This window comes from Petaurus breviceps, unplaced genomic scaffold, assembly GCF_028583685.1.
Source record: "Petaurus breviceps papuanus isolate PSGF00001 unplaced genomic scaffold, PetGlider_PUasm1.0 90977, whole genome shotgun sequence".
In the NCBI taxonomy this organism is placed as follows: Eukaryota; Metazoa; Chordata; class Mammalia; order Diprotodontia; family Petauridae; genus Petaurus; species Petaurus breviceps.
The window spans coordinates 37,963,378-37,986,196 of NW_027187391.1; the positions used below are offsets into that span (position 1 = coordinate 37,963,378).

Below are 22,819 nucleotides of genomic sequence, written 5' to 3' on the forward strand. Positions count from 1 at the left end.
ATATATATATAGAGAGAGAGAGAGAGAGAGAGAGAGAGAGAGAGAGAGATAGCTATATATTCAACAGGGCATCATGTCTGAATTTAAGGGATTAAAAGAGATCAGCTGACTTTTTGTTTAATTTTCTTTCAGTTTATAAGCATTTATTTCCTTTCTCTTCTACCTCCCTACCCGATGGGGAAAAAGAAAAGAGAAAAACAAAACTCTTTTCATATATTTATAGTCAAGCAAAACAAGTTCTTGCATTGACGATATCCAAAAATATAAGTTTCATTTGGCATTTTAAATTCAATCAACTCTCTGCCAGGAGTTAGGTAGCACGCTTCATAATAGATCCTTTTGGCCTTTTGGAGTCATAGTTGGTTCCCAAGTCTTTCAAAATTATTGGGTTTTACAGTGTTATTTTTAATACATAAATTATTTTTTATTAGTTCTGCTCCCTTGATTTGGCTTTCCAAAAGCTCCTAAAAGCCTACATTCTTTTTCTTGTACCACTCTTTTTCTATTCCTAGTCTAGGCAGAACTTATTAATGGGTGATCTTGGGCACTTAAGCAGTAACTCTCCTCTTTTTTCTGTCTCTTTCACTCCCTTACTCTTTTGTCTCCCCCATCCTCTCTTTACATTTTATTTATATCTGTTGTTTCCTGGCTATGTACACCTCTTACCCTCATACTTACTACTCCTTTGTAACAAAGAAAAAGTTAGGCCAATACTACCAGCACAGTGATTATAAGGAACTTAATATGTGACACCCCATACCCATAATTTCCCACCTATTGAGAATAGGAAGGTGTGCTTCAATATTTCCAGGATCAAGATTGGCTATTACAATTAATTAACTTGACTGACTGTTATTGCTGTTTCAATTACATTATTATATCCATAGCAAGTGTTTCTTAGAGCTTAGTAACTCAAGAACTAAAAAAATCCTCTCGGCCATGGTACCTCACTGAATACCTAAGTATCACTTTCAACTATTCTATGTAGTTCTTAGAAAGGTGAAACAATATTTCTTGTTTATCCATTAACCCCATAGAGTTGTTGTGAGGACTTGTAGACTTTAAAGTGTAAGCATTATGTAACCATTGTCTGGATTTCTTGCCATCTGGAGAGGGGTAACAGATGGCTAGAGGATGAAGCCATACTGAACTCATGCAGATTTAGCAGGGGTTTGGTGAATGCCCAGACCACCTAAAATGACATCACCAATGAGTGAAGTACTGGGGAATTGCTCCTGGATGAAAGGAGGATTGGTGAATACATGGAGATTCTGTGCTAATCTGTTACATGGTTGGAAGCAAACTCTTTCTATTGACTGTTTAGTCATAATTAGCTATACATTAAAAATTATCAGATATTATTGTTAATCACCATCTTGTACACCTTTGCTTGTTGTCTCCCCCATTAAATTGTGAACTCCTTGAGGACATGGACTGTTTTTGCCTGTTTTTGTATCCCTAGTGCTTAGTACAGTTCCTTGCACATAGTAGACTTAAAAAATATTTATTGACTGACAAGGCCAATCTCTCTCTCTCTTTCTCTCTCCCTCTTTCTCTTTCTCTCTCTCTTCCCACCCAGTTACATCCAGGATTAAAGGAATCATTCACTCACAGAAGGTTGTAGCAGGCCACATTCAAGAGGAAAATCCTGAAGGCTATCTCCTCTTCCTTTTTGGATATATGTCTCTAAGAAATAGGCATGAGGTTTTGATCTCTTTCCTTTATTTTTTTTTTTTAGTTCTATGGACAAAGAATGGATTCCTTGACCCAGGAACCACTGGGGACCCTTGAGTCCAGGATTCCAGACTAGAAATTGCAGTCAACTCAGCAAGCAAACCCTTAGAAGCCAAATTTCTGGGAAATTGGATGGGTAAATTGAGCTTTGGACTTGAACTTAGAGGGATTAATGCTATATAGGAACTGATCTAATACTCCTCCCCACAGACTGAGATTGTATATGGGAGAGGGTTTTATTCCCAAGGTGTTGCAGGAAAATGTTTGTTTATTGCTCCTCTACCTTTGAAATAAATATACATTTGTAAAAACTAATCTGATGTTAAGTATTTACATGGAACTGAGATGCTACCCTGTGGCCTCCACAATTGTGAGAACACAGTCAGTGGAGGCTTGAGACAATAGAAGAAAAAAAGGGCCTCCTCTCTCCAGCTCCCTTAAGATTTGAAGAGTCCTCAGGGAAGGGCGAAATATAGCACACTCAAAGAGAAAGAGAGACCAGAGTTCATCCATATTGCATATGTATACTGAATTAGATGCTTTTCCTTTTTTCTCTTTGCTATTGAAAGTCAGATTTTTATTCTTTCAAACAAGACAGCTCATTCAGGTAAGAAAGTGAAAGAAGGACAGAGAGAAAGGTACTCACTGTTGAACAGTTTTTTTTTGGAGGGCAAATGGGGTTTAGTGACTTGCCCAAGGTCACACAGCTAGCAAATGTTAAGTGTCTGAGGTCAGATTTGAACTCAGGTCCTCCTGAATCCAGGGCTGGTGCTGTATTCACTGCGCCACCTAGCCACCTGTAGCAGCAAGCACCCCAAGCACGTGCTCAGGGTTTGCTGCCATACAGGTTCTTGGATCTGCTTTGATAAAGGAAAGCAACTCAAAATGGGTTAACAAGCTTACTTTAATCAGTCAAACCATATATCGTTTACCTTGTTCAGGGGAAAAAGGTCAGCACCCCGAACTTCAAAGCATACAGGCAGAACTATCAAGACAGAAACAGATCAAGTAGACAGATTTCCAAACTGTCCAACCACTACATCCATACCCAGTCAACATCTGGGTTTCCACATCTGGGTTTTTCAAAGCCGGGGGGGCCCTGGACAACGGCTTCCCAGAATACAGATCAAATGACAGAACACTTCTCAAAGTGAGCCCCCAAAACAAAGCTACACATCAGGGCTTATATAGCCTTCTCCTGGCTCAGAGAATGTAACAACCTTCTGGACCCACTGGCCAATCAAAAAGTATCTACTGAAAAACAAGCCTCCCATCCCAGGCTCCAGGTGCACTTTAGCCTAGGGGCAGGGAAGATCTTTAAATTTGCATTTCCATTACACCATCCCACTGCTGAACATTTTTGTTGCTTCTAAATATGCAAAGTTCCAGGAGCAGAATGAGTGCCATGACCCTATCTGCTGATGCCTGTGATGCAGCAGACATAGCCTACTGACCCCAGAGGCAAAGATTTGAGTATAATAACAAGTGTATTGAGTATATGTGAGTATAATAACAAGGATGGCATATAATTAAGGACTAGAATGACAGCTTTTATAAAATCTCATTGATTGTTGAAAAGGCAACAAAATCATTTAGCTCCCTGTACTTTTCCCCACCCTGTCCCTTCTCCCCTCCCCTGCCCCTTCCACCCCACCTTGCCCCCCTCCTGCTTGCAAATCTGACCTAGTCAAGCTTCATATCCAAAAGTTACTTCCTTGATCCTCCCTATGAATTCAAAGAACAGGATGAGTAAAGTCTTTGGAAGACAGTGGTACTCAATGCTCAAGATGAGAATGCTTAATCAAGATCTTAAAACTTTGTTTGTTTAATAATTAGTTTGTGATTTCTTAAAGATTATTTCCCCTCTAATGATAAAATATATAGGTTTATGATACAGGAGTGATTTTGTTTATGGTTTCCTAATATTAGGAATATGAAATTGTCATATTCTTAGAGTTGAAAATGCAGATCAGTGAGGAGTTCCTTTTTGTTTAGTCTTTTTCCAGTTCTGAGGTTTGATTCATTGGAGTGGTATGCCTACAGGGAGAAAAATCTCTTTCAATGGTTAATTAATTAGTGTGGTACTGCATTTGCCATTTACTGGTAGAAATAGAGACCAGAGATAGCTATTGGCTAATGCTTCTTCTATAGTCCCTGTATCATCCAGAAACTTACCAAATAGAAAATCTACATGTAGATTTAATTAAATGTTAGTATCATTGTCATCATCATGATAACATATACCCAAGACATCAACATACTAATACTGGTGCTATACTATGATCTATCATGGAGGAGTTCATCCCAACCTACTTAGACATCACCAAACTGAATGGTTTGTACATTTGTTTTGAAATCATTAGAAATAAACAATGGAACTCATTGATGTTCTTTTTTCCTTATCTTTATCAATTTTTTTTTCTGGTTAGTTTTTTCTTTTAAAAATGAATGAATTTGTTTCAATTATCAAATATTTATTTTTTCTCCCCTTTCACTCTTCTCCCACGGAAAAATGAAAATGAAAACAAAGCCCTTGTAACAAATGAGCATAGTCAAGGAAAACAAATTCCCATATTGGCCATGCCCCTAAAATGCTTTTCTCATTCTGCCAATTAGTTCATCAGCTCTCTGTTTGGAGGTGGGTAGCATTCCCCATCATTGGTCCTCTGAATTGGACATTTCAGTGATCTTATGTTGTCTTTCAAAATGATTTGTTTTCAGATATTGATGTTATAGTATAAAGTTAATCTCCTGCATAAATTCTTCACTCTACATCACTCCATATAGTTTTAAAGTATTTTCTCTGAAATCATCTTTCTTTATTTCTTATTTTATACTAATATCCCATTTCATCCATAGATGAAAGTCTGTTAAGCCATTCTCCAACTGACAAACACAACCTTAGTTGCTAGTTCTTCCAGTTCACTTCACAAAGCTTCACACAAAAATACCTTTTACATATGGGACATTTTTCTTTATTTGATCTGTTTTGGGGTATAAGTCTAGTAGAAGTATTTCTGGGCTAAAGGACATTTTAGTTACTTTTAGGAGTAGTTCCAAATTTCTAGAATAGTTTTAGAAGTTCACAGTGCCATTAATGATATCTCAGTGTTCCTGTTCCCTAGCACAGCGCCAATATTTGTTATTTTCCTTTGTCAATTTTCCAAATTTTGTGGGTATGAAGAGTAACTTCAAAGTTATTTTAGTATGTATTTCTCTAGCTATTAGTGATTTAGAGTAGTTTTATATGAGTATTAATATCTTGTGTTTCTTCTCTTTTCCTATTCTTTGACCATTTACTGGAGTATGGGCTGTTAGACTTATAATTTGATTCATTTCTTAATACAACTCAAAAATTAGACCTTTATCAAAGAAACTCACTAATAAGATTTTTTTTGCCCAGTTAATTGCTTCCCTTTTACTATTATCCCCATTGGATTAGATTTGTTTGTTTGAAAACTTTTAATTTTGTGAATTTTTTTTTCATTCTATCCTCCCATACTTTCCCTCTCTCTTCTCACTGCTCTCTCCATAAAAGGGGAATTGAATAAATAATATGCTCAGTACTCAGTGCTTGATGCATTTCCTCTGCCTCTCTTCTCTTCCCTTCACTCAGACCCAATCTCAGATTCTTATCATTTCTTTCTTTTAAGTCCCTACTTTTTTGATCCCCTCTCTGAACTTAGGTTTGTTTTGTGTGAGACCAATCCCTCTCTAGTTTGACTATTCTTTCACTCTTTCCCCCTCCCAGTTTTCTCTTGTTTCCCTGGGGAGTTTAATGTATTTCTACACCAAACTTTTTAGAAGTGTGTGTTTTCTGCTTTCTTTTTATTAGTTTACATGAAAGTAAAATTCAAGTGAGGCCCAGTCCTTCTTCCTATTTTGAATAGATTTTTACTTTTATCCCCAGTTATTTAAAATAATTAGTTCTTCTCATTCCTCCCATTGTCTTCCCTTCCAGCTCAGTTTTCTTTCTTCTTTTAAGATCATCCAAACATAGAAAAAAATTTACTCTCGTTCCCTCCATTCTTCCTATGACTCTTGATGACATTGTAGCACTTAGAGGATATTTTTGTAATCCTCTTGCCCACAAGAAAACAAATTCTACATTTTTTAATGTCTTTTCATGGTTGCTCCTCAATTGCATTTGCCTTTTTATATTTCTCTTGATACCTGTCTTTGTATTCCAACGTTTATTTTTTTCCAGAAATTGTTTGATGTTCTCTCATTAAAAGTCATTTTTCTACCTGTAGTATTATGCTGTATTGTGGGGTACATTTTTCTCTGTTATGGGTCTATGCTTTTGTCTTTTGCAATATTATATTCCATACTCTCTGTTCCTTTATAAACATAGCTGCTAAATCTAATCTGATGTTTACAATGGTTCCTTGGTAGTTGATTTTTTTTCTTGCTACTTGAAACATGTTTTCTTTAACTTTGATGGTCTGGATTTTGGCTAAAATGTTTCTAGGAGTTTTCATCATGGTGTTTCTTATAGGAGGTTACTGGTAGATTCTTTTCATTTTCACTTTGCTCTCTGATTCCAAGAGATCTAGACAGTTTTCTTTCATGATTTCTCAAATCTTGAAACTTAGACTTTCTCTCTCTATGTCTTTATCTGTCTGTCTCTGGTTATAGCATGATCTCCCTTTGATCTATTATTTAAATAAAATATTTCTGTCATGAGGTACTTTACATTGTCTTCTATTTTTCAATCTTTTTTTTTTTCAAATGCCTTATTCACTTCTGATTTACAACATTCATTTCCACCAGATTTTGAGTAACAAATTTTCTCCCCATTTTTCTCCTACCCACTGCCCCAAAATAGCAGTCCCACAGGATATCCCCTCCTCCAATCTGCTGTCTTCCATATTTTCTCCCATACCCCTTTAGACTTTTCCAGTGGATCTCTATGCCCCAGTGCCTGTATATCTTATTTCCCAATTATACATAAAATAGTATTAATAATAGTACATATATATATTTAATTATTTGACTATTTGATTTTAAAACTTTGAATTCCAGATTCATTCCCTTCCTCCCTTGTCTCCCACCCTTACTGGGAAGATAAGCAGTTCAGTATAGGTTGTACATGTGTGGCTAATGCAAAACAATAACATAGTAGATATATTGTAAAAGACTGACTATATTTCCCTCCCTCCCATCCCACCTCCCACTTGTTCTATTCTCTACTTTGATCACATCCCTTTACAAAAATGGGTGCTCCCAACTTCCCTCCCTCCCACACTGCCCTCCCTTCCATCATCCCCCCTCTCATCCCCTTCCCCCCTACTCTCCTAGAGGGTGAGATACCCTATTTAGTGTGTATTTCATTCCCTTCTCAAGTCAAATTCAATGCGAATAAGGTTCACCTATTCCTTTTTGCCTTCCTATTCTTCCCCTCCATTGTAACCATTTTCCTTTGCCTCTTCTATATGAGATATTTACCCCATTCTGTCTTTCCCCATCTCCTCTCATTATATTCCTCTGTCACCTCTTAATTTCACCTTGTAAGTATCATCCCTTCCTGTTAAGTTAAATTGGTCCTGTGCCCTCTATCTATGTATACTTGTAAACATATATACACATATCCACATATGTATTCATATGCCCATACAACCTCATATATATATATATATATATATTTCTATTCCCTTCAAATACTGAGAAAAGTTTCATAAGTTATAATTATTGCTTTTCCACATAGGAATTTTAATAATTCAAGTTTGATAAGTTCCTTATGATATCTTTTCCCTGTTTACCTTCTCATGCTTCTCTTGCTTCTTGTATCTGAATGTCAAATTTTCTATTCAACTCTGGTTTTTTCAGCAAGAATGCTTGAAAGTCCTCTATTCCACTGAATGACCAGATTTTCCCCTGAAACATGATACTCAGTTTTGCTGGGTAGGTGACTCTTGGTTTTATTCCCAGCTCCTTGGACCTCCAGAATATCATATTCAAAGCCCTTTGATCCCTCAGTGTAGAAACAGCCAGATCCTGGGTTATCCTGAATGTGTTTCTACAATATTCAAATTGTTTCTTCATGGCTTCTTGTAATATTCTCTCCTTAATCTGGGAATTCCAGAACCTGGCTATAATATTCCTAGGAGTTTTCTTTTTGAGATCTTTTTCAGGAGGTGATCTGTGGATTCTTTCAACCTCTATTTTGCCCTCTGCTTCTAAAACATCAGGGCAGTTTTCTTTGAGAACTTCCTGTAGGATGATTTCTAGGTTCTTATTTTGATGATGGCTTTCAGGTAGTCCAATAATTTTTAAATTCCCTCTCCTGGATCTATTTTCCAGGTCAGTGGTTTTTCCCACGAGATAGTTCACATTGCCTGCTATTCTTTTTTTGTTTGGATATGTTTAGCAGCATCTTGATTTCTCATCAAGTCATTAGCTTCCATTTGCCCCAATCTAATTCTGAAGCAATGATTCTCCTCATTGAGCTTTTGAGATTCTTTTTCGATCAGGCAAATTCATCTTTTTAAGGCATTCTTCTCCTCATTGCCTTTTTGAGCCTCTTTTGTCATTTGAGTTAGTCTATTTTTTAAGGTGTTTTTTTCCTCAGTCAGGTTGTTGACTCTCATTTCATAATTTTCTTGCATCATTCTTATTTCTCTTCCCTATTTTTCCTCCACTTCTCTTATTTGCTTCTTAAGGTCCTCTATGGCCTGTAACCAGCTCATATTTTCCTTTGAAGCTTTTGGTGCAGGAGTTCTGACTTCACTGTCATCCTCCTGTTCCATGCTTTGCTCCCCTTTGTCCCCAAAATAGGAATCTAATGTTGGAATCTTCTGTCTGCTTTGTTTCCTTTGCCTGGTCATGTGGCCCCTCAGTCACTTGACTGCTGGGTTTTTTGCCACAGTAGGACTCTGCCACCAGACAGGGGAGCTTTTGTCCCAAAAACTGGGGTTTTCTCAGCTGCCGGAGGTATTAGATGGGTACCCTCTCTGAGGTCTCCACACACTCTGGCAGGCTAGACACACACCCCAGGACCTCCACCCTAGATTGCAATCCAGATCCAAGTAGGTTAAAGCAAGAGTGATTACCCCTCAGATTGGTGCTTGGTCCCCCTACAGGCTGCAGGCCAGGAGCTGAAGCTGTGTAGCTTCTCTCCCTGGGGCAAAAGCCATTCACTCCCACTTACTGGGTCCCAAAGTCCAGATTGCACTGACTTCTCACTTTGTCCTTTGCATCTATGTGTTGACAATTCTGGAAACGGCCACAGCTGCTGCTGATCTGGGGTCCTTCAGGGGAAGGCTGGTCAGGCCCGCCTTGGGGCTAAAGCCTCAGTGTGGGCTTGGGCTGGGGTCCCAGAGCTCTGTGCTGGCCAATTCCTGCCAGCTTGCTGGGCTGTCCTCAGGGAGAGGTTATTTTCTCTATGTCATTTTGTGGGTTCTGCAGCTCCAAAGTTTGTTTAGAGTCCCCTTTTACATAGATTGGGGAAGGTGGAAGCCGGAGCCCAGTGGAGGTCCTGCTTCTACTCTGCCATCTTGACTCTGCCCTCCTCTAGCTTCTGGTCTTATCTTGTCTACTTTCTAGCTGCCTATTTTTCAGTCTTTTGACCTGGTTTTTAATATTCCCTGTTGTTTTATGAAGTCACTAATTTCTCTTTGGTACATTCTAATTTTCAGGGACTCTGTTGCTTGGCTAAGGTTTTGTTCTTCTTGTACTAAATTGTTAGTTCTTCTAAGTGTCTCCTCTATAACTTTCATTTCTTTTGAAATTCTTTCCTCTATCACTGTCATTTCATTTATAGTATCAGTTTAACCTCTCCACCCCACCCCACAAAATAAACAACTTGCATATTTTTTTTAGGAATTATGAGCAGATTTGCATTTTTCCTTGAAGCTTTGCTTATGGGCATTTTTGGAGTTTTTCTTCTCTTCTGGTTTTGTGTCTTTGGCATTCCTAGTATCATAATAACTTTTTTATCCTTGTCTGTTTACTCATTTTTTAAGAACTCTGGTTTTGGCAACTCTGCATTGCTCTCCTGAGAACTCTGGGGAATAAATTCACAGTCTGCTCAGGGTGACCTGATGCTTGGATTAAGCTATACTCCTGGCCCACTTCGGTTCCACAGTTCCTGCCCAGGTCACTTGCCTGACAGTCACATTTCTGATTTTGGGCTAGAAAGAAGACTCCTGATAGTTTCTTTTTGATTTACCAATTACTATCTTTTTGGACATTTTCATATCTTTGTTGGAGCATTTGGGGAGCAGAAGGGGCATTGTATTCATTTCTTCTATTCTACCTTCATGGCTCAGTGCTCTGCTTGGTTTTCATTTTGAAACCTTGAGTTATCCCACAAGGCCAAAATTCATTATTTAGCTTCTATTTAAATATTAAACTTGAAGAAAGACTTGCCTTTTGCAGCTTCCAATATACTGATTAGGTTATATAATGTCTGCATCAGAGATCTTCTTGAAGAATTAAGAATAGTCAATCAACAAATATTTATTAAACACTTATATGCAGCAGCCACTATGCTAGGGGATGGAGATGTAAGTACAAAGAATGAAAGAATCTTTACTTGAAAGAAGGTTGCATTCTAATATAGTGATTTTCAACTGGGATATTTCAAAAGGACTACACATGTGCATAATTTTAAGCGTGCACAAGAGTGTGTGCATGCACACACTCATCTGTATACCCCTACACATAGATAGACACATATGTACATATAAATAGATACATATGTGTGTACATATATAAATTAAAATGTATAAATATATATTTTTGAACATTATTTATATATGAATACATACATATATTCCTATATATTTTATGCATTTTAAAATATTATTTTAAGTAAGAATTCATAGGCTTCTCCAGGTTACCAAAGGGTTCCCTTAACACACACAAAAAAGGTTAAAAACTCCAGTTTTAATGGGGAACTGTACAGAGAAAGTAGTGACCATTCCTTCAAGAAAAACCATCATAATTGATATCCTTCCTTCACTCAGGTTACTTGTTTGTTCATATCACCCCTACAGAGAAGAGCAGGCATTTATTGCTGACCATGAAAAGCTCAGTCCCAATGACTGATGGAAAAATTACCCTCCTTTGTCAGTTCACGTAAATAATAATTCATCAAAGAAACATGTGCTCATGAATTCAGTCTGGTTTGAATTAGAACCATAATGCATTCTTGGGAAGCAGCTGAAGGCAACTGAGCCTCATTAAGAAATCTCCAGCCGTCATTACTTAAGCATATAAACACTCCCTCCTCGTACCATAATGAATTGCATCAAGCCTAGCAAGAATGCTGCTTCTCACAGCTGAGGAGGAGTTGCATATATTTACCTGGGGAAGTCACATCTGGCAGACAGTAAAGTTTTGATGAGTCCTTCAGAAACGTGATATGTTTAGTGTGCCTGGAGTCAGATAAGTATTTATCACAGATTGGAAAGAATACCCAAGGAAATGATTGACTTATGTTGAATCTGCTATTCTCTGATAATCATTGTGTAGTGAAAAGGGGTGGGACATGTTTTTTCTTTTAAATGCTAAGGATTCCACCCTGAGGCCTCACAAAGTCCAAAGATGAGATGTTCTGCAGATGAATTGACAGCAGCTCACATACCACTATGCATATCTGGCAACCAGGTGTTTTATGGATTAGACAGGAGCCAGCAGCCTTTCCACAAGGGGATATTACTCATAGTTAAGGCCCATAGAGAAAAAGCAATCAACTTTCAGTAACTTGTACCTTTAAGACCAAGTGCCTTGGAATAACTGACTCTGATCACTTACCTCTCCAAAGAGAAGCACTGCATCATGGGTATACTTCAGCCATCAAGCCAAAACAAGCATTTTCAATGTGCCTTTGTCTGATTGAGCAGTAAAAAAATCATCAGCCTGTATCTGGAGGTCATCTGAAAGGAGGAGCAGAAAGAATTCTCCGGTCATCCAAGAGATAAGGTAGAGAACACAAAGCAAAGAGGTGTGTCATTGATTTAGCACTTGGAGTGAAATCTAGCCTACCCAGACTTATGTTAGTCAATCACTGCCTGTCCTTATAAAATGTTTGTAAAAGAAAAAGGTAAATACAAACCATGTTTTTGGGGGACCATGGCTCCAATGACTGCTGCTGCTCAGTCAGCTCCAAATACCACATCTGTAGGTGCCAAAGCTGATTCTGAAAAGATTTTCACATTTTTTTTGGGGGGGGGAGGGACTCAAAATAGAGCTCCCTGAAGAAAAGCCATCTATTTGTCAATGTCATTGCTCACGAGTACACAGGCTTCTCTAAATTCTTGGGGCACTTTGCTGCAGTGTTTTATTTTAAAAAATGATTTCATGTTCCTAGATATAGAATCAGGCATCCAGAAAATTGCACAGTCAACTGGACATTGTCAACTCAGTGTCTGAATCCATGTTGCTTTTGTGACAAATAGGGAAAGGGACACAAAGTATGTGACTGTCATAGTTCAAATTCCTCACCATTCTGGGGAAAACCCCAAATTTTAGATCTCTTATTCCTCCAAGATCTTAGTGCACTGGAGTCCCTGATGCCTAATAAATAAGTCCAACCCAACTCTACTTGGACTATGATTTCATTCCTTTCCACCAGCCTTCCCTACAAGATTACCTTCATACATCTGGGAAAAATTAAACAGATTAGCTTTGTTTCCATGTCCATTTACTTTTTTGCAACCTATACTTTTTGCTCTGACTTCTCTAAAACTGGAGAAATATCACATTGTATGAGAAACAGTAATTTGAAATGAGGATTCTGTTCAGGGATCACTCCACCAGGGGCAAGCATGATATTGTTTTGAACATTCCACTTCCAACATTTGAGTCAGTGTAGGCACATCTTTACTATTAACATTTGAGGTTACTTTTTAAAAGAACCTTCTAATCTGTGGAATCATGTCAAACAGTCTGAGTTTAATGCCACTAATCAGCCAAACCTCTGCAACATTTCATTTGCATCATGCTAAATAAAATTATTTATGGGTCAATAAAAAATCAAAGGACTTTAAAATTTTTATTTTTTTTTCAGGCATAAAATTTGACCTTTTAATGCTGCTCTCAAATTTCAAGTTCATTTTTTTTCTTTTTAGTTATTTGTAAGAATTTTTTTTTACCTTTATTTGCAAATATCCCTCCAGAGCAAATAAGTCATGAACTCCCTGAGGAAAATGACTGCATTTGGTTTCTTTTGTATTTCCTAAGGATATGAGAGTCAAGATATATTTTGTACTAATTACCTTAAATTTTGACCACAGAGATATAAGTATTTTTCTAGTTGAATGACTAAAAATTAATTCAGTTTTAAGGATAGGTGTTAAATACAAGGCTAATGCCCTGTGCTAGGTACCTAGGGTATTTAAAGAAGCATCCAATTTAATTCTTACCCTCAGGGAGTTTATAATCTAGTAGAGGACATGAAATATACACACATGAAAAAAAATAACGAGAGTGTAGCATTGCTAGAATTAATCTTCCTTTTCTCTTCACACTTAGGGAAATGTCCCTATTAAAAGATGGTGGTTGAGAGAGGTAGGGAAAGGAAAAAGGAAAACTCAGGAAGAGGGAACCAAATAGTCATAAGAAAAGATTTCTTTTCAGGGTTTGTTTCTGATCTTGCATAGAAGAGAAGACACTGAAAGATTGAAACTATCAAGAAAGGATTTTGTCCCCCTCATGCCTGACAAATTATATGAATACAGTGGAAAGATATCTGGTACTGAAATCAGAGAACCTGGGTTGAAATTCTTTCTTAAATGCTTATTTATTATTTATGTGGCCTTGAGCAATTTATCTAATCTCCTTTAGCTTCATTTCCCTTGTCTGTTAAATGGGTGAGTAGGAGTTGAATTAGAAGTCCTTTCCAGTTTTTGATTCAAGATCTCATGATCTCGTAACTTGGCTTTGAAGGGCCTTTGAGAATGCTCAGCTTGTCTAACAAAGAAGTTGTGGAGTTCCTTGTTGCATGACTTGGGTAGCCTCCTTTGATTAGATGCCCGAGTCTTTAAAACCCAGAGAACTGAGCTGTTTCTTTAGATGCTCCTCTTTTTTTTTAATTTTTTTTTTAACATTTTAATCCCAACTTAACTTTGCCACGAGGCATTTATTTTTAACATTTTTCCCCAATTTAGTAAATTATTTATTTTTAGTTCTCATCATTCACTTCCACAAGTTTTCAATTTTCTCCCCCTCCGTCCTCCCTCTCTCCCCAAGATGGCTTGCAATCTGATATTACATACATACATTCCTATTGAACACATTTTCACATTAATCATGTTATATAGAACTATAACAAATGGCAAAAACCATGAGAAATAAAAAAAAATAAAACAAAAAAGAAAATAGTCTATTTTGTTCTGCATTCCTACTCCATAGCTCCTTCTCTGTATGCGGCTGGCATTTTCCATCATGTGTCCTTTGGAATTGTTTTAGATTATTGCATTGCTGAGAAGGGATAAGTCTATCAAAATCAGTCATCACATACTGTTGCTGTTACTGTGTTCAATGTTTTCCTGGTTCTGTTCTCCTCACTCAACATCAGTTCATATAAGTCTTCCCAGGTTTCTCTGCAGATGCTCCTCTTTTCAGAGATTCCTATCTGCTGGGCCCAGTGTGGACAGGTGAGAGGGGAGAGACTTGCATTACCCTGTTTATTTCTAGTTTTAATACTGGAGGTGATCCTTAGGGGTCCTGGGAGTTCAAGCCATGATGACCTTGGAGCCAGGATTGCAGGTAGGGTGGGTGGTACATCTGCCAGCCAGACTACTATGGAAGCCCTGAGAAGTTAGAATCCCTGAAATCTATAGTCTAATAAGGAAGACTGGTCATACTTATTCTTAATTGTCAAGAAGAGAGCTCAGACTAATGTTTTATAAGTGACAGGGAGCCATTGAACATTGAAGTGGAGAGAATAACACTAAAAAGATTAATATGAGAGCATTGTTTAAGATTGTAGAGAAAGGAAATACAGGAGGGAGGGAGATCAGTTAGGAGGCATTTAAATATATATATATATATATATATATATATATATATATATATATTTCAGCTAACATGTTGCAGCTTCATTAGCTAGTAAGCTACAAGAAATATCAGTACTGCATGGACATTAAGGCTACTTCACAAAAAACTGCCACACCAAATTTTTTAAGCCACAATGTTCCCTGGCCCATGTTGAAAAGTACTGTTTCAAATTTTCACATTCTGTTTAGAGTATAACTCTTTTTAGAACTAGAGACTAAGAGAGTGTCTGCCTGCTGGTTGGTCACTGAGAAAATAGACTCTCATTCCACAAATCCCTGACTAGCAAAGAAACTGGAAGGACATGCTGAAGAATCTTTGAGGCTATTAAGTAATCATTCCAAAATACAGTTGGAAGAGTTTCTAGAAGGACAGAGGTCAGAAAAGTTTAAATGCCTGATTGTTTTTTGGAAGTCTTTACTACCCTCACCATAAATATTGCCTTAATTCTTCATTCTTACTGGTGCATAAGCATTTAGCACCTAATAGTTTTCTTATTAAAACCTAAAAAAAGTTGCCATTTCCAAGGATGGGTGAATTTAATTGCTTTTCTTCTCTATAACCTCTCAAATTAATTCAGAAAAATGCCTCCTTTTTTTCCCTAAGCACTCTCCTCCTTAATCTTGAAAAGAATTTTTATTATTCTGAGCCAATTATATGATGGAAAAGAAAAATAAAAACACCACAAAACTAAATGATTTCGTGGTAATGAGAGGACATTCATTGAAATCAGAGGGAATATTCCAGGGTCACAAAAAATGAGAAAACAATATTTATCTCTTTGCTAAAAACCAAACTGTGGAGCCTCCCTTTCAGATGCCCCTAAACCTTCAATAGTTTCCTCTTCCTCCAAAATAAATTGCAAGTTTCTTTGCCTAACACACGAGGCTACCCATTGTCAAACCTTCTCCTTATCTATCTACTAGTATTTTTTATTCATTTACACAAGTGTTCTCCATGTTGGTCTTGCCATTCCCATTTTGATTTGTACTGGGATCTGTCTATATGAAACCAAAACAATTAATAATATCATTCAAGTTACATTTCATAATATGTATATTAAAAATAAAACTAGTTTTGTATATATATATTTAAATTATTATCTAAATATGATTCCGTTATTGCAGTAAATTACTGTGAGGAGCCACCCTCTACCAAGGCAGGTGAATAACAGTCTTGCAATTTATATCTTAAGAAAGTTTCTATGCCCAAAGGGCTATAAAATTGTGTGTACCCTTTAGCCCAGCAATACCAGTTCTACATCGGTATCCCAAAGAGGTCATAAAAATGGGAAAAGACCCCACATATACAAAAATATTTATAGCAGCTCTTTTTGTAGTGGCAAAGAACTGGAAATTGAGAGGATGCCCATTAATTGGGGAATGGCTGAACAAATTGTGGTATGTTAATGTAATGGAATACTATTGTTCTATAAGAAACTTCAGAAAAAACCTGGCAAGTCTTATATGAACTGATGCTGAGTAAAATGAGCAGAACCCAGAGAACATTGTACACAGTTACAGTCATATTGTGATGGACTTTGATAGATTTAGCTCTTCTCATCAATGCAAGGATTTAAGACAACTTCAAAAGATTCACAATGTAAAATGCTATCCATATATAGAGAAAGAACTTTGGAGTCTGAATGTAGATGGAAGCAAACTATTTGCTCTCTTATTATTTTGTTGTTTTGTTTTGTTTCTTCTTTCTCACGATTCCTCCCATTGATTCTAATTCTTCTTTACATCACGACTAATGTGAAAATATGTTTAATATGAATATATAAGTAGAGTCTATATCACATTGTATGCCATCTTGGGGATGAAGGAGGGGAGAGAGGAGGAGAAAATTTAAAATTCAAAATCTTATGGAAGCGAATGGTGAAAACTAAAAAAATATAAATAAATACTTTAAAACAAAAGAAAGTTCCTTGTGTTACTGAGAGGTTAAGCAACTTTCCCCAGTCCACACAGTTAGTATACATCAGGGAAAGGAAAGGAACTCAAACTTTCCTCACTAATAGGCCAGATTTTGAGTCAATAAGTCACATGCCCTCTTATTTATAATTAAAAATTTCACCAAACTGGTTTGGACTTGTAGAAGATTAGCTTTAGCAGCCATTTAATGAGGGAAGTAGGCTCTACTATATATAATATAATTTCTTTTTTTAATCAATTAAGAATATACAGTTACATGATCTTGTTTGCATCACTGGTAAATACAGCATGTAGTACAATAAAAACATATGATTCTTACATTTCAGCAGTTCACATTTTAAGAAAAGTAGCTGGGAAACAGAAGACTTGTAATAGAAAAACAGATGCTCATATATAATTAGATGGACATCAATTGGATATAAAGAAAGAATATAATGGATTTCTTTAATATTCTCTATAGACACAAAATATGTACATTCTTAGAGGTATACTACCTTCAGACAGAGATGGTCTTATCTCCATTATTTGCATTTTACTTTATTAGTTTCATTATTTTCTTTAGGAATATAATTCACAACATTTGTGGAAATAATCTATCATCAAAAATGATAGAAGAGGAGGGATCAGAGTAGTAAAATAACCAGAATTTATAGCCATTATCCTGTGCAGACATTATATAGGAAGGAAACAGACACCTGGGGATAAACTATTATTATTATTAATATTGTGAAATGGTTGCCTAATGTTTTTGTTTTGAGGCCCCATCGTTGTAATAGTAAAAAAGTGAAAATGAATCATTGTGTGTTTGCAAATCGCATGGTGTGATCCTTGCACTTACCCCAAAGCCCAGCTTTTTCTCTGCTCTGTATCCACTGAAACTCATCTTAGTCAATTGAGGGGAAAGACCCTTCCTGCGACCCATTCCTTAAATGATCACTAGTTTCTGCAGAAGGACCTTCGCATAGTTTCCAAAGAAGTTTTCCATTCATCACATGAAGATATTTCTACTTGCCCTGTTCTCATTTCTCAACTGAAAAAAGGGGTGAGAATTATTGACCTTCAACAAATCAGAAAGGCCTAGCATACAATGATGAATGATCTTCATCAAAAGTGTGTCAGGTGTGAAAGGTTAGGATATCTAGACCTTGGTATAAATTTACCTAGAACTGCTCCCCTTTTGAATCTGCAGAAATGAGTTGGATTTCTTCCAAAATCTCCATGGTTTCTTCTTCCAGATGGAAATTCAATGAGAGCAGCCTCTGACTTTTGAGTATTTCAACATTTCTGATTTTTAAACTGAAATTGAAGTTGAAATCCAAAATTACTGCAAATGCATTCCTGAAGTCCACAAGAGTTCAGTTGAAGGTTAGTTTTAAATTAGTATTCTTATTTACTCTGAACAAGTGGCCAACCCTACTAATTGGCATTTTTCCCTCCAAGTTTGATAAGGGTCCCATAAACTTTTAACAAAATGAGTATTGGCTACTCTAAAATCTCCTCAAATAGTTCTCTTCCTTAGTTTTTGATTAGACCTGTGATTTCAGGGGTATAGGGGAACTCTCAGTGAGAAGATTCCCACTAATAACACAACTGCCCTATAGTTTAAAGCCTGGAGGGCCCTGAGACACTAACTGTCTGGGATCCCACAGGCAGCATGTGTCAAGGCATGTGTCAAGGCACGAGTCAGCAAGTGTGACCTTCTCATGCTTGCTACTTCTCTTTTTTAGAGTACATGTGCTTGCAACTGTACTCAAGATGTCAGTAGTCAATACATACTATATACATTGGTGAGGTCCTTATGTTAGATTGCATGTCATATTACATGTAGCTAAAGATAAAAGGGAAGAGAGAGTCACAGAAATAATCATAAATTTTCTTTTAGTAAACGGGTCTCCATTTCCTAAAGACTCATTTATGTAATCATGGAATGACAGAAACTCAGAGAGGGAAGAGGCCTAAGATCCCACGTAGTCTAGAGGGCTTCCTATTTATTTTTTCAATCATAGACCATTTGGGCAGTTTGGTGAAACTTGTGGATTCTTTGGAATAATATTTTTATTTTTTTTTTTGCAGGGGAGAGGGCAAGGCAATTGGGGTTGACTCACCCAAGTTCACACAGCTGGTAAGTGTTGTGTTTGAGGCTGGATTTGAACTCAGGTCCTCCTTACTCCAGGGCTGGTGCTCTATTCACTGTGCCACTTAGCTGGCCCTCCTTTTTTTTTTTTTCAGAGAAGAGGACAGGGCAATTGGTGTTAAGTGACTTGCTCAAGGTCACACAGCTAGTAAGTGTTAAGTGTCTGAGGCTGGATTTGAACTCAGGTCCTACTGGGAATAATATTTTAAATGCATAAAGTAAAATATAAGATTGCAAAGGAAATTATTTATATTGAAATACAATGATGAAAATATAGTTTTAAAGATGTTCCTGGGCTCCAACTTAACTCTTGGAATAGAGGATAGACAAAACATTTTTGAGAGTGAATGATACATGCCAACACTCAGAGTCAGAAATGAGCAAATTATATAGGGGCATGATAAACTCATTAGTTTGGCTGGTTGTACTATTTCTATTTGATGGAAGAATGAGTCAAATAGAAAGAAGTCTTTAGGGTCTGTGATTATAATAGCTTGTTTGTTAAAACTTGATAAGTGACAGAGCAAACGTCTGAACCTACGTGTCCTGATTCCCAAGTACTATGTTTTATTTTCAGTCCACTGAGCTATCTTCTAATGATTATTTTAAAATTATTATAATTATATTATTATTTTGCTTTTTGGAGGGCAATTGGGGTTAAGTGACTTGCCCAAGGTCACATGGCTAGTTTTTGTGTTAAGTGTCTGAGGCCAGATTTGAATTCAGGTCCTCCTGACTCCAGGGCTGGTGCTCTATTCACTGTTCCACCTAGCCACCCCTAAAATTATTTTTCAATCAGAAAATTCCATATTTCTTGTTTTCCTCCATTTGAGAATGAAGGGAAAACAAAAAAAATAAACAAACAAACAAAACCCCAAACCCCACCTGTTACAATTATATACAATCATGCAAAAAACATTTCCATGTTGGTCATATCCAGAAAGAGAATATCTAAAAACCTGTATATGTATGTGTGTGCATATTTATGTTTGCATGTCTCATTTTGTATTCTGAGTCTTTAACATCTCTATCAGGAGGTAGATAGCATATTTGTTTTATCATCCATACTCTGGAATCATAGGAGGTGTTCAATATGTTGATCATAGTTCCTAATTTTTTCAAAGTAGATTGTCTTTACCTTATAATTCTATAAATAATTTTTTTTGTTCCTTTTGTTCATTTCACTCTGCATTGGTTCATATAGGTCTCACTAGATTTTTCTGAAACAATCCTCTTAATTTCTTACAAAACAATAGAATTTCATCACATTTATATGCCATACATTGTTTATCCATTCCCTAATTTATGGGTATCCCCTCAGATTCCCAATCTTTGCTACCTCAAAAGACCCATACATATCTTTGTATATTTGTAGTTAGAGGTTGTTTTACTTAAGAATAATACTTTCCTTAATCAACTCTCTCTAACACCTCTTCTCCCTTTTTTCCTTTCCTCCCATTTCACCTTTTAGTCAAATGTGTTTCTGTATTCAATTGGGTGTATGTGTAAATGTGTATAGACTTTTACCTGCATACTATGATTATCTTAGATAATATTCCCTATCATATTTTCCATTCCCTTCTCAATATATCCTTCTTCCCCTCTTATTCCATTCTTCTTTTAAGATCATCAAAACACAATAGAACCATTCCTAGGTCTTCTGTCTAATTAGACTCCCTCTCTGACCCCTGATGTTGATAGGATCCAGAGGTGACACATATGTTCTCCCCATATTTAAATATAAGCAGCTTATCCCTGTTTATTTTATTTAATTATTCAAAAATATGGAACATTTCATAGATTTTCATGTCATTCTTGTTCAGGGATCATGCTTTTCTTCACCTTTTATTCCAATTCTATATATGTGCTACTGAAGGAAGTACCATCCTATAATACATATTTCAGAATTTTGTGGATTCTCTTCTGTGTAAAGTTATTGGTCATTATAATATGTAATGGGTCCAAGTCACTGAGAGGTAGCTTTGCTCTATTTTTCCAGTAAAGCTACATATCAGTTTCTTTAAAAAAAAAAAGAAAGATATAACAAGAGAAATTAATAATATAATAGCATAGTTCTTTTTATTTTTTATATTTCTTAATGTAAGACTAAATTTTGATTTACCAACTGACATGAGGTCTGTCTGTCTGTCTGTCTCTCTCTTTCTCTCTTGATAGAAGAGAGAGTGGATTGTAAGTAGCTTCAGGGGAATCAGACTATGGCATTATGTTGATTGCATCACTTACAATGAAAATAAAGCATGAAGTTAAAATGCTTGACTTCCCAAAAGTTATTTTTCCTCCCAGGACATTCCTTTGGTCAAAGTAGAACTTCATTCTTGAGAAAATTCCTTTAAATAGAATATGTCCCTGTCTTTAAACATAAGTAGCAACAGCTGGTGCCATTGCAGTCAATGCATGGCCTTTCATGGCCACATCTTAGGTTCAAGGGCCAGAGGGAACAAAGAGGCTGGCTATATCTGAAAAGAATCTGTCCTGGAGTAATGGAAAATGGCATTAACCTGACTTATACACAAACCACACTCTAATAAATAGTAATGCATAGTCTTTGGTATCAGGTAGCCAACTTTCTGATCTTAGTTTACATTTTTTCATTAAGGTAGGGATTCCTTATATATTAGAGAACCCAGTGTACCAACCTGACATCATAGCTCTGATATTCAAGTCAGAAAATTTTAGTCCTGGGTTTGAGTTTCTGGATTTCTTCCAAGTCCACCAGCCATAAAATATCGATCAAATCCGTTTTCCTGTGTCTCCATACAAATAACTCACATTTATATAACATTTTAAGGTTTACAGAACTCTATTTTCTGAAGCAATCTTGTCAGATTGGTCATGCAAATATTGCCCTTTATATTAAAAAAAAAAAAAACCTAAGTCATTCATTGTGCTGTAGTATAAAGTTCAGGGATCTGGAGTTAGATCAACTAGGTTTCAATCGTGGGCACTGATACTTAATTGTTACATGTCTTCTCCAGTCATTGAACTCTTCTTGGCCTTGACTTGTAATTTCTAAAATGGGTTTGATAATAATAATACGTCAATTATGTATTTTTGCAGGATTGCTTTGAGGAAAATTACTTATAAACCTTAAAAGGCTACATAAATGAGAGCTATTAGCAAGGTTGAGAGATGTCAGATGCTCTATCTGTGGTCACACAGCCTGCAAGCAACAGAGGTAGGATTCAAACTAAGGTCAAATCCTCTTTCTACCATTCATAAGTATTACATAAAAGTGTCATAGAACTTGAAGATTGCTTAGAGATGATTTGATTCTATTCACTTCCAAAATTCTAGGTAATTCTTCTTACTCAAATTTTTGTCATGCAGCTCTTTAAAAACCAAGATGTTTTCATTTTTGGTATCATCTTCCTCAAGGACTATGACTTTATATTCCATGAACCCTTTATACAGAGTGCACCAAGACTGAGAGACCTCATATGTGTTTGTTTGTTTTTTAGTAATAGAGTTCATGAACTACACAGAAGCCATATGAAAGCCTGTTAAAATAAGGCTAATTTGGTCATCTTAGGTCCAATATTCATTTGTGTTGTGAATCAGTCTGCCCTAGACATGAATAAAAAATACCTCCAAAAAAGTACATTTTTGTTTGTTCTTAGAAGAGAGGGTTGCTCTTTCAAGAATTCTTAACTTCTGCATTTATTTGCCCCCTCCCTCCCTCCCTTCCTTCCTTCCTTCCTTCCTTCCTTCCTTCCTTCCTTCCTTCCTTCCTTCCTTCCTGCTTGCCTGCCTGCCTTCCTCCCTTCCTTTCCTCCCTCCCTCCCTCCCTTCTTTCCTTCCTTCCTTCCTTCCTTCCTTCCTTCCTTCCTTCCTTCCTTCCTTCCTTCCTTCCTTCCTTCCTCCCTTCCTTCCTTCCTTCCTCCCTTCCTTCCTTCCTCCCTTCCTCCCTCCCTCCCTCCCTCCCTTCCTTCCTTCCTTCCTTCCTCCCTTTCTTCCTTTCTTCCTCCCTTTCTTCCTTCCTCCCTTCCTCCCT

At 36.7% G+C, this 22,819-nt stretch overlaps 2 long non-coding RNA genes and 1 other non-coding gene across 6 annotated transcripts in view; 1 reads left to right on the top strand and 2 right to left on the bottom strand.

Moving 5' to 3' along the window:
• Positions 1-22,819, bottom strand: part of LOC138152926 (uncharacterized) — a 66,632-nt gene that overhangs the window by 25,373 nt on the left and 18,440 nt on the right. For 2 of the 4 annotated variants that reach the window (XR_011166242.1, XR_011166238.1), the window contains exon 2: positions 11,494-11,615. This is a non-coding gene — a long non-coding RNA (uncharacterized lncRNA). Of the gene's footprint in view, positions 1-11,043; positions 11,616-11,794; positions 11,985-22,819 lie in introns of those variants that run through there. The other 2 variants (XR_011166239.1, XR_011166241.1) reach the window with 2 other exon arrangements.
• LOC138152927 (uncharacterized) overlaps positions 11,525-22,819 on the top strand; it is a 101,952-nt gene continuing 90,657 nt past the window's right edge. Inside the window, exons 1-3 of the long non-coding RNA XR_011166243.1 lie at positions 11,525-11,661; positions 17,909-18,038; positions 18,747-18,795. This is a non-coding gene — a long non-coding RNA (uncharacterized lncRNA). The remainder of the gene's footprint in view (positions 11,662-17,908; positions 18,039-18,746; positions 18,796-22,819) is intronic.
• LOC138153373 (U6 spliceosomal RNA) lies at positions 20,586-20,690 on the bottom strand. Its single transcript, XR_011166355.1, has one exon. It is a non-coding gene; the product is annotated as a U6 spliceosomal RNA (small nuclear RNA).